The following is a 9,191-nucleotide window of genomic DNA, read 5'->3' as shown; positions in this document are numbered from 1 at the left end:
ACGGTGCTCTCTTGATTAAAGATGGCGGATGACAGCTAACAGAACTTTTCAAATTGCCCGCTGCTACATGTCATAGAGGGCAGCACCGTGCTCTGTGGATTAAAGATGGCGGATGGCAGCTGACGAAATTGCCCGCAGGATAGCAGCACAGTGCTCTATTGATTAAAGATGGCGGATGACAGCTGTAAAAAAGGCACGTGGCTTTGTTTCCAAACAAGAGCACATAGAATTCGCCGCCACCACATTTCAAAGGTATCTAGCTAAAGAGTGCAGCACTGAGGTTTGTGATGCAAGATGGCGGATGACAGCTGTCAGAAAAAAAGCACGTGAATTTGTAAAGCACGTGGAATTTGCCACCGCCACAAAGAGGGCAGCATGGTGCTCTCTTGATTAAAGATGGCTACTGTCACGTGGAATTGCCTGCCACCACATTTCAAAGGTATCTAGCTAAAGAGGGTAGCACGGTGCTCTCCGGATAAAAGAAGGCTGCTGTCAAAAATGATTTTTCAAATTATCCGCCACCATTTCAGCTAAAGAGGGCAGCACTGTGTTCTATGGATTGAAGACGGCGGATGACAGCTGTCAAAAAAGCACTTGCATTTGTTTACCGATTCAAATCTCGCGCTAGTGAGGTTAAGTTGGTAGCATTAAGGTTTAGGCCCGTTAAGATGGCAGCACTGCGGATGACAGGTGACGAATTTTCAGCTACTGCGATAAAGAGGGCAGCACAGTGCTCTGTGGTTTAAAGATGGCGGATGCCAGCTGTCAAAAAAGCACGTGGATTTGTTTACCGATTCAAATCTAGCGCTAGTTAGGTTAAGTTGGTACCACTGAGGTTTAGGCCCGTCAAGAGGTTAGCGATGCGTTGTCTGTCAAAAAGCACGTGGATTTGTTTACAAATTCAAATCTCGCGCTAGTAAGGTTAAGTTGTTACCGCTGGAGTTTGGGCCCGTCAAGATGGCAGTAGTGAGGTTAGCGATGCGTTGTTGTCTGTCAAGAAGCGCGTGGCTGTCAAAAACACGTGGATTTGTTTACAAATTCAAATCTCGCGCTCGTAAGGTTAAGTTGGTACCACTGAGGTTTAGGCCCGTCAAGATGGCAGCAGTGAGGTTAGCGATGCGTTGTTGTCGATGACAGCCGTCAAAAAGCACGTGGCTTTGCTTACAAATTCAAATCTCCCACCAAAATTCAAATTTCCCGCCGGAGGCGGAGGCCTCTCCCGAGAGCCGGAGGAGGAGGTGGCGGCAGAACCATCCAATTATACTACTCATGTTGAACTATGAGCTTCTTAATACCATTTACGAAAGTGAAAACATAATGTCAGTACCGGTATCTTAAACTGTTTACGAATTATTTCAGGTGGACTTCTTAGATGAATAATCCGTATAAATTGTTAATAACTGTAGATAGGATGTACACCTATCTGGATACCTCGCAATTGTCGACAGGGTAGCTTCTTGTGATGCAGACCGGGCCGAAGGTGTTCTGTGACGGTTCCCCTTCTTTGATATTATCTGTTTTTAAGTGCCGGATCATCCCAGAAGTATTTCTGCTGACGTATTTTAGTTCTTTTGAACAAACACAGCGGGCTGTGCTATGTGGCATCTCTTTAAAATAACCAATATCCACTACTTACGTTGCGTTTCCGACTTCGTCTTGAAGTTTTCGCGTACAACTAGACATTGCACCGTCATATACCGAAGGACCGAATCATGACGCGAATACTCTATAAAATTGTAAGAAAGTATTTCCTTCGTCACCGAAATATCGGTAAACACAAACAGTGGTCATATGATATTGAATGTGCGGTCTGATAACGATGTACACCTACCTGTCGAAAGAATTGGAGCAAACTCAAGTTTGGATTACACATTCCACTAATGCGTAATGGTGGTTGCATATGCTGGAAGGTGCATCTTGCCTCGTCTCGAGGACTAACAATGCACCCCTCTAGTATCCAGGCAGGTGTATAGTCCTGACGCTCAACGCACACACAAGCGGTATCTTCTGATCTCAAAACTTGGCCCACCCTAGTAATAATGAGGGTTGTCAGTCAGCCCGCCCTAGTGATAATGAGGGTTGACAGTCGGCTCCTTTCCTCTGGACACAGGAGGTGCGTGTCATTTAAAAGGCAAGTGAGCTCTGTCAAAAGCAAGGTTGTCATATTTTGCGTCAATTATTTAAACATGTTAACATTTAATTTATTCTAAAGTCAAAATATAAATATAAAAACTTGATAATGAAGCACAGCACAAACCAATATCGCAGAATAATTTGTTTCGTGCTTAACCCGTGCGGTGGTCGCAGATGTTGAAAGAAAGAACGAAAGAAAGAAAGAAAGAAAGAAAGAAACAGGAAGAAGGCATTGGCAAATAAACTCGACAAAGACTAAACTTAAATTGATACCAAAGTAGGCCCATTAAAATATTAATTTTATGCTGCTAATATCAGTGTCTCGCTTTCAGTAAAGAAATGAAAAGTGCAACAATTTTTTTACAATTTGTTTTATGTCGCACCGACACAGATAGGTGTTATGGCGACTATGGGCTAGGAAAGGTCTAGGAGTGGGAAGGAAGGGCCCGTGGTCTTAATTAAGGTACTTCCCCAGCATTTGCCTGGTCCGAAAATGGGAAACCACGGTGAACCATCTTCAGAGCTGCCGACAGCGGAGCTTGAACCCATTATCTCCCCGATGCAAGCTCACAGCTACGCGCCCCTAACCGCACGGCCAACTCGCCTGGCAAAGGAAAAGTAAAATCACGAACTAGGGACTGGGATAATAATAATAATAATAATAATTGTCCGCCTCTGTGGTGTAGTGGTTAGTGTGATTAGCTGCCACCCTCGGAGGCCTGGGTTCGATTCGCAGCTCTGCCACGAAATTTGAAAAGTGGTACGAGGGCTGAAACGGGGTCCACTCAGCCTCGGGAAGTCAACTGAGTAGAGGTAGGTTCGATTCCCACTTCAGCCATCCTGGAAGTGGTTTTCCGTGTTTTCCCTCTTCTCCTCCAGGCAAATGCCGGGATGGTACCTAACTAAGGCCACGGCCACTTCCTTCACTCTTCCTTGCCTATCCTTTCCAATCTTCCCATCTCCCACCAAGGCCCCTGTTCAGCATAGCAGGTAAAGACCGCCTGGGCGAGGTACTGGTCATTCTCCCCGGTAGTATCCCCCGACCAAATTTCTCACGCTCCAGGACACTGCTCTTGAGGCGGTAGAGGTAGGATACCTCTGAGTCAGAGGGAAAAAGTAACCTTGGAGGGTAAGCAGATTAATAATAATAATAATAATAATAATAATAATAATAATAATAATAATAATAATAATAATAATAATAATTGTACCGGGCGGTACACCTCCACGCCGCTAATTTAAAATTTGCGGCGGTTGAAACTCCTCTGCTGGAGGAAGTCTGAACATTATATACGCTATTAATTCGCTACCTTCTCAAAAGATGTCACCACGTGGAAAATTTTGAGTTTTTGAACTGTGTCATTTTTGATGTGTTTTGTTTTGCTTGAAGTAAGAAGTGTGAACTTTCTCTTCTAGAGGACACTACTGAAGATCAACAATAGTGCACCCTAGTGCGAAGTCAAAGAACTATTTTGTTGGAGAAATTTTTATTTCAAATGTTTGTCTTTGCTAAATTTTTTTTCAGTTATTGTTTAAGTTGGCTGTATACCCCTCTCTTTCCCCTTGTTTTTCATTTAACCAATCCCGAATTTCTGTTATTAATTTCTGACCAATCGTATGTATCTTTCCCCAACTTGGATATGTTTCTGTACCCTAGCCAATAAAGAATTTGCGGGAGGGTGTTTTCATTCCCCTAACGCCTCGAAACTTCTGCGAGAGGATATAAACTGCTGATTTTTGGGTCTCCGGGCCACTTCTGTTCCATCTTTCAGTGTGTAAAGTACATAGCAGGGGGCGGGAAGCGCCTCTTTCTTCTCCAGCTGTTCAACACCAGGTAATGGCCTCTTAATAACTTCTTTTCTTGCTAGGTTGGCAGTTTAACTCTCGGAGCGGGTTCGAAGCGTTTCCACCATGTAACCTTTTCCTAAAATGTAACCAATCTTTTCATCTATTCTCTTTTAAGCTGCATATTGGGATAGAGAGTGCTAACCCTCTCGAGCTCCCACTCACATTGTTTTGAGGTGAACTTATTTTCTCAACCTATTCTTCGTTAATGTAAAACCAATTGCTCTTTTCTAAAGTCACCTCTGTAGTATGGGATTAGCCCTGGCATTAGTGGCCTAGAGCCAGATTAGGTTTTAAAAACAAGTGTATTAGGAGTGCAAGATCGCCTCCTCTCAAATTGTTATTTTAGAGGTCATGTAATTGCCCCTTTTCATTTAATAGACCTCAGTAGGTTGGGTATTTTACCCCTGTGTCTATGTCCAGTGAGGACAACTTGAAGGTGGAGTTTGGTGTGGCCTGGGAGAGGCTTAAATTTGAGAGCGAGTGGCTCTTTTGAAAATTGAGTGTTGTATGCCTCGAGGAGGCTTTTCAGTGTAATTTGGAGCAAGGGCTCCTAGGCATGAATGGGGTTTTCTGCCCCTCTGTTGAAACTTGTGTTTGGGGTAAAACTGAGCTGATTGCCCAAGCAGTGTAAAGTCAGGGCGCGAAGCCCAAATCCTGTAAATATTGTAACTCCCCTTTTGATTTGCTACTTTGTACCTGCCATGCTTGTTATTTCTTTGTTTTTGAAAAGAAAATATAACCTTGTTAAATTTTACATTAACTTTGATTCCGTAGTTTGAGACCCGTTCACCCCCGCACCTTCTTTCACCTCTACCTACCACTAAAACACGGTAACAAGTGGTAGCAGAGCGTGGTTGAATGGGTCTCAATTTAGCCCCTTTTGACGGCTAAACATTGTTTTGTTCCGAACTCTAACAATTTTCTCAGTTGCTGGAATTTTTTTTTTGACTTTTTCAAAATTGTTCTGTCATCATGCCCGGCCCTCGCGATGTTCTCCATCTTAACTATTTGCGCAAGGAGGAGTTGATCTACGAATTGACTATTAGAAATGTGCAATCTGGAGGCACGGTTGCAGTAGATACAAATAAGCTTAGAGAGTCCCTTGATCTGCCCATTTCCATCCCCACATTGGGAGAGAAAGATATTGACGACTCTCTTTCCACGATCGTCGAGAATATTACTGGGCTAGCTTCTGTAGTTAGTTTTTTTGATGAAAATGATCCCTCTCCTAATCAAATTAAGCGTGTGCAAGCTAGGCTATATCATTTTTCGAATAGGGTTAACGATCTGTTGTCTCTAAAACTGAATGACGTTCAGAGGAAAGAAGCTAGTACGCTCCTGGAAAATATTTCCGAATTATCTAGTAAGGTCACTCAATTGTTAACTGGGGAAGTTCCTCCCAAATCTGATCAACCCACCATAGTGAATGTAGGTAGCGAGGAAGAACCTCCTAAGGGAGAAGTAAATAGGAAAACCATCGCTGCTCAAACTATCTCTGCCCCATTGGACAACGAGTCTGAACGCCGTGCATCGTTGAGTAACATCCGTTCTGAATTAACTTCCTTGCCATTGAAACCTTTACCTACTATGTCACCCGGGTTTAGCAGCTTGCCTCATCCATTGGCAATGTTGCTCAGAGGAATCTCTAAGTTTTCTGTTAATACCACCAGTGATGTAATTTCATTTTTAAGATTTCTAGTTGAATTTCAGGATCATGCACTTGTGTTTTCTCTTTCTCCATGTCAAATTTTGCAAATTATCTATCCGTATGCTATTGGTATTCTCTCAGATAAAATCGTAAGAGCCATTGCCGAGCAATCATCTATTGAGGATTTCCATGCCCATTTGCTAGCTAACTTCATCCCGGCTAGGGCCAGGTCTTCCCTTATTCAGAAGTACTATTACCGTGTACAACGCTTGGATGAAAACTTGGCTGATTTCATACAGGACATTAAGTTTTATACTAGGGTGTTTGCTCTGCACTTCTCTGAGGACCAGATTGTACAAGCCATTGTAGAAGGCATTTCACCATCTTATAGGTCATATTTGTGTTTCGCGGCATGCCCGCAAACTTTCTCTGAACTTGAAGCGTTGGCCGTCTCAGCGGAAGGAGTTAGGTACGCCGATTCTTTGCGTGTGGCAAAAGAACCCCCTCCTTCGTTTAGTAATACTCGGCCTCCACCTCGCCGACCAGTCACACCCCGTAAATGTTATGCTTGCGGGTCGTCTGACCATCTTCGCAATAAATGTCCATTGGTCAAAACTAGTAGGGCAAATAATGGAGCTGGTTCAGCACAAGGCTGTTTTAAATGTGGGGCTTTCTCACATATTGCCAAGAATTGTCCCAATTCAAATAGCACCCCCTCCTGCTCAACTTCTGGTGCAAATTCCACCTATGCCAATAATAAAGATACGCATTCTGGCATTGTATGCACTGGTAGGTACACGAATGAGTGGTTTAAGTACAGAACCTGACGACTACTGTAGGTACAGACGTGCATATTAATGGTGTCCCGATATAAACAATCAACACTGCCCCACTCCAGTACTGAAAAGAAGGGGAGAGAGTGAAGGGGTAGTGTTGAAGGCCAATCCAGTACAAAACATGGGGGAAGGGAGTGAAGGGGTAGTGTCGAAGGCACAATGACTCACCTTCTCGCTTAACGCATTGCTGCATGTACTGCATGCAGACAGCCCGCTACAAGACTTCGTTGTGATCGAAATGGGCACAGTGGTGGATGTATTAGCATTAGGTTACCTACTCGCTCGGCCCCGCGGTGTACGGGGCAACGCGCCCGGCCGCCCCGGGTTCGATTCCCGGCCGGGTCAGGGGGTTTCAATCGTAAATGATTATATCCCTGGCCTGGGGACTGCGTGTTTGTGTCGTCCTTAACGTTTCTCACATTGAACACTCAACACTTCCGCAATTCCAATTACATACAGGTTCATATATTGTGCAAGTAGGGGCAAAAGAACTCTATAGGTCGACGCCCCGAACAAATAGCATTTTAACATAAAAAATAAAAAGTAACCTACTCTGATAATTACAGTATTAGGAGGTAAAGGAGGTTTTTAACCGAAAATATTTTATGCTAGTTAGGAATATTTTGCAGCTGCGTTATATCGGGTCTACCGATCCTTCTTCACCTCGTTCTTGCCATATTTCTATCCATCTCCAAACTGTCTTAAGACTGCATGGTATTGCTTGTGGGACCATGTGAGCCTCCCACATGTCAATAATACGGCCCCGATTCACCTGTGATAGGATAGGAGCCATCTTATTACAATGTTACAGTATACCGCCGGAATACACAGACTGTGTATTCAGCACTACCTGTTCACTCCCTTCCCCTCCTTTTCAGTACTGGAGTGGCCTTCAACACTATCCCTTTACTCTCTCCCCTCCTTTTCAGTACTGGAGTGGGGCAGTGTTGATTGTTTATGTCGGGACACCATTAATGTGCGTGCGTGTACACGTAACTGGATACTAGAGGCGTGCATTATTCGAACTCGAGACGAGGCAAGAATGCGCTTTGCTGCATATGCAACCACCATTACGCATGAGTAGAATGCGCAGTCTTCCCTGTTTCAAGTTCGAATAATGCACGCCTCTACCATTAACGAAAGTGATAACAGAATGTCAGTATCTTAAACTGTTCACGGCTCATTTGAGATGGACATCTTAGCTGAATAAACCTGCATAATTTGTGAATAACTGTAGATAGAGTGTACACCTACTCGGATACTAGAGGCGTGCATTATTCGAACTTGAGACAGGGAAGATGAGCTTTGCTACACATGCAACCCCCATTACATATGAGTGGAACGTGTAATCCAAAAAGCCCGACTTTGCTCCAATTCTTTCAGCAGGGATGATGGAGAACGATTCTCGTGTGCTGCGAGTTTTGCGACGCGACGTCCCAGTAACTACGAGTGTAAGCTTGGTAGTTATCATGAGCAGTTCTCATATGGAAACATGTGTGACGATAAATTTTGCCAAAGCCTAGGAAAGCTCTGCATGTTGAACTATGAGCTCCTTAATACCATTTACGAAAGTGAAGACAGAATGCCAGAATCTTAAACTGTTCACGAGTTATTTTAGGCGGACTTCTTAGCTGAATAACCCGTATAATTTGTTAATAACTGTTATTAGGATGTGAACCTGCCTGGATGCCTCACAATCGTTGTTGGCAGGGAAGCTTTTTGTGATTCAGACCGGGCCGGAGGTGTTCGGTGACGATTCCTCTTCATTTATATTAGGAGTTTTTAAGTGTCGGATCATCCCAGAAGTATTTCTGCCGATGTACCGGTATTTTACTTCTTTTGAATAAACACTGCGGTCTGTTTTATGTGGCACCTCTTCAAAATAACCGACATCCACGGCTTACGTTGCGTTTCGGACATTGTCTTTAAGTTGTCGCGTACAGCTATAGACAATTGGGAACATGCATCATTTTCAAAAATATTTTTTTTGAAAAGTGCACCAATGAAATAGTACGTAAACGTATTACATTGTGGTATGTTGCCTTGTTTTCTACCATTAAAAAAATATTTAATAGTGCCTTTCCGCAAGGCGAGTGAAACGGCCTCTGACGTAAGCGGCGCGCTGCGACGTCACGATCCAGTACCGCATGGAGCTCTACCAGCCGTTGCTAAAAGCCGATTGTTTATTATTCATGATCGCGAATAACTTCAAAATGACAGAAGAAAAGTTCAAAACAGCACAATCAGACAATCTATCATGTGTAGATGTCATCATTCTTGAAAAATAGTGACTTTTGTGGCCGCAGAAATTCGCGGATAACAAGCAAGTTTGTAAGTGGCATCTTTTATATACGTGCAATGTACTGTAACCCATAGTATTAGGATAACAACGAACCTGGATAGATATCACATCACTTTCAACATTTCCTTCTAGACTGATTCCCCTATTAAAGAATAACATTACGTTTTCGGGCTTTCAGCATTAGTAAAGTAAGAAATCGGATTTCAGCACTAACATAAACATATAGGTAGCATTATAGTATTAGTCCGCTTCTGTGGTGTAGTGGTTAATGTGTGCCACTCCCGGAGGCCCGGTTTCGATTCCCGGCTCTGCCATGAAAGTTGAAAACAAATAGTACGAGGGCTGGAACGGGGTCTACTCAGCCTCGGGAGGTCAACTGAGTAGAAGGGTTTCGAATCCCACCTCAGCCATCCTCGAAGTGGTT

This window comes from Anabrus simplex, chromosome 1 (assembly GCF_040414725.1).
Source record: "Anabrus simplex isolate iqAnaSimp1 chromosome 1, ASM4041472v1, whole genome shotgun sequence".
Lineage (NCBI taxonomy): Eukaryota > Metazoa > Arthropoda > Insecta > Orthoptera > Tettigoniidae > Anabrus > Anabrus simplex.
This window is presented reverse-complemented; position numbering follows the sequence as displayed.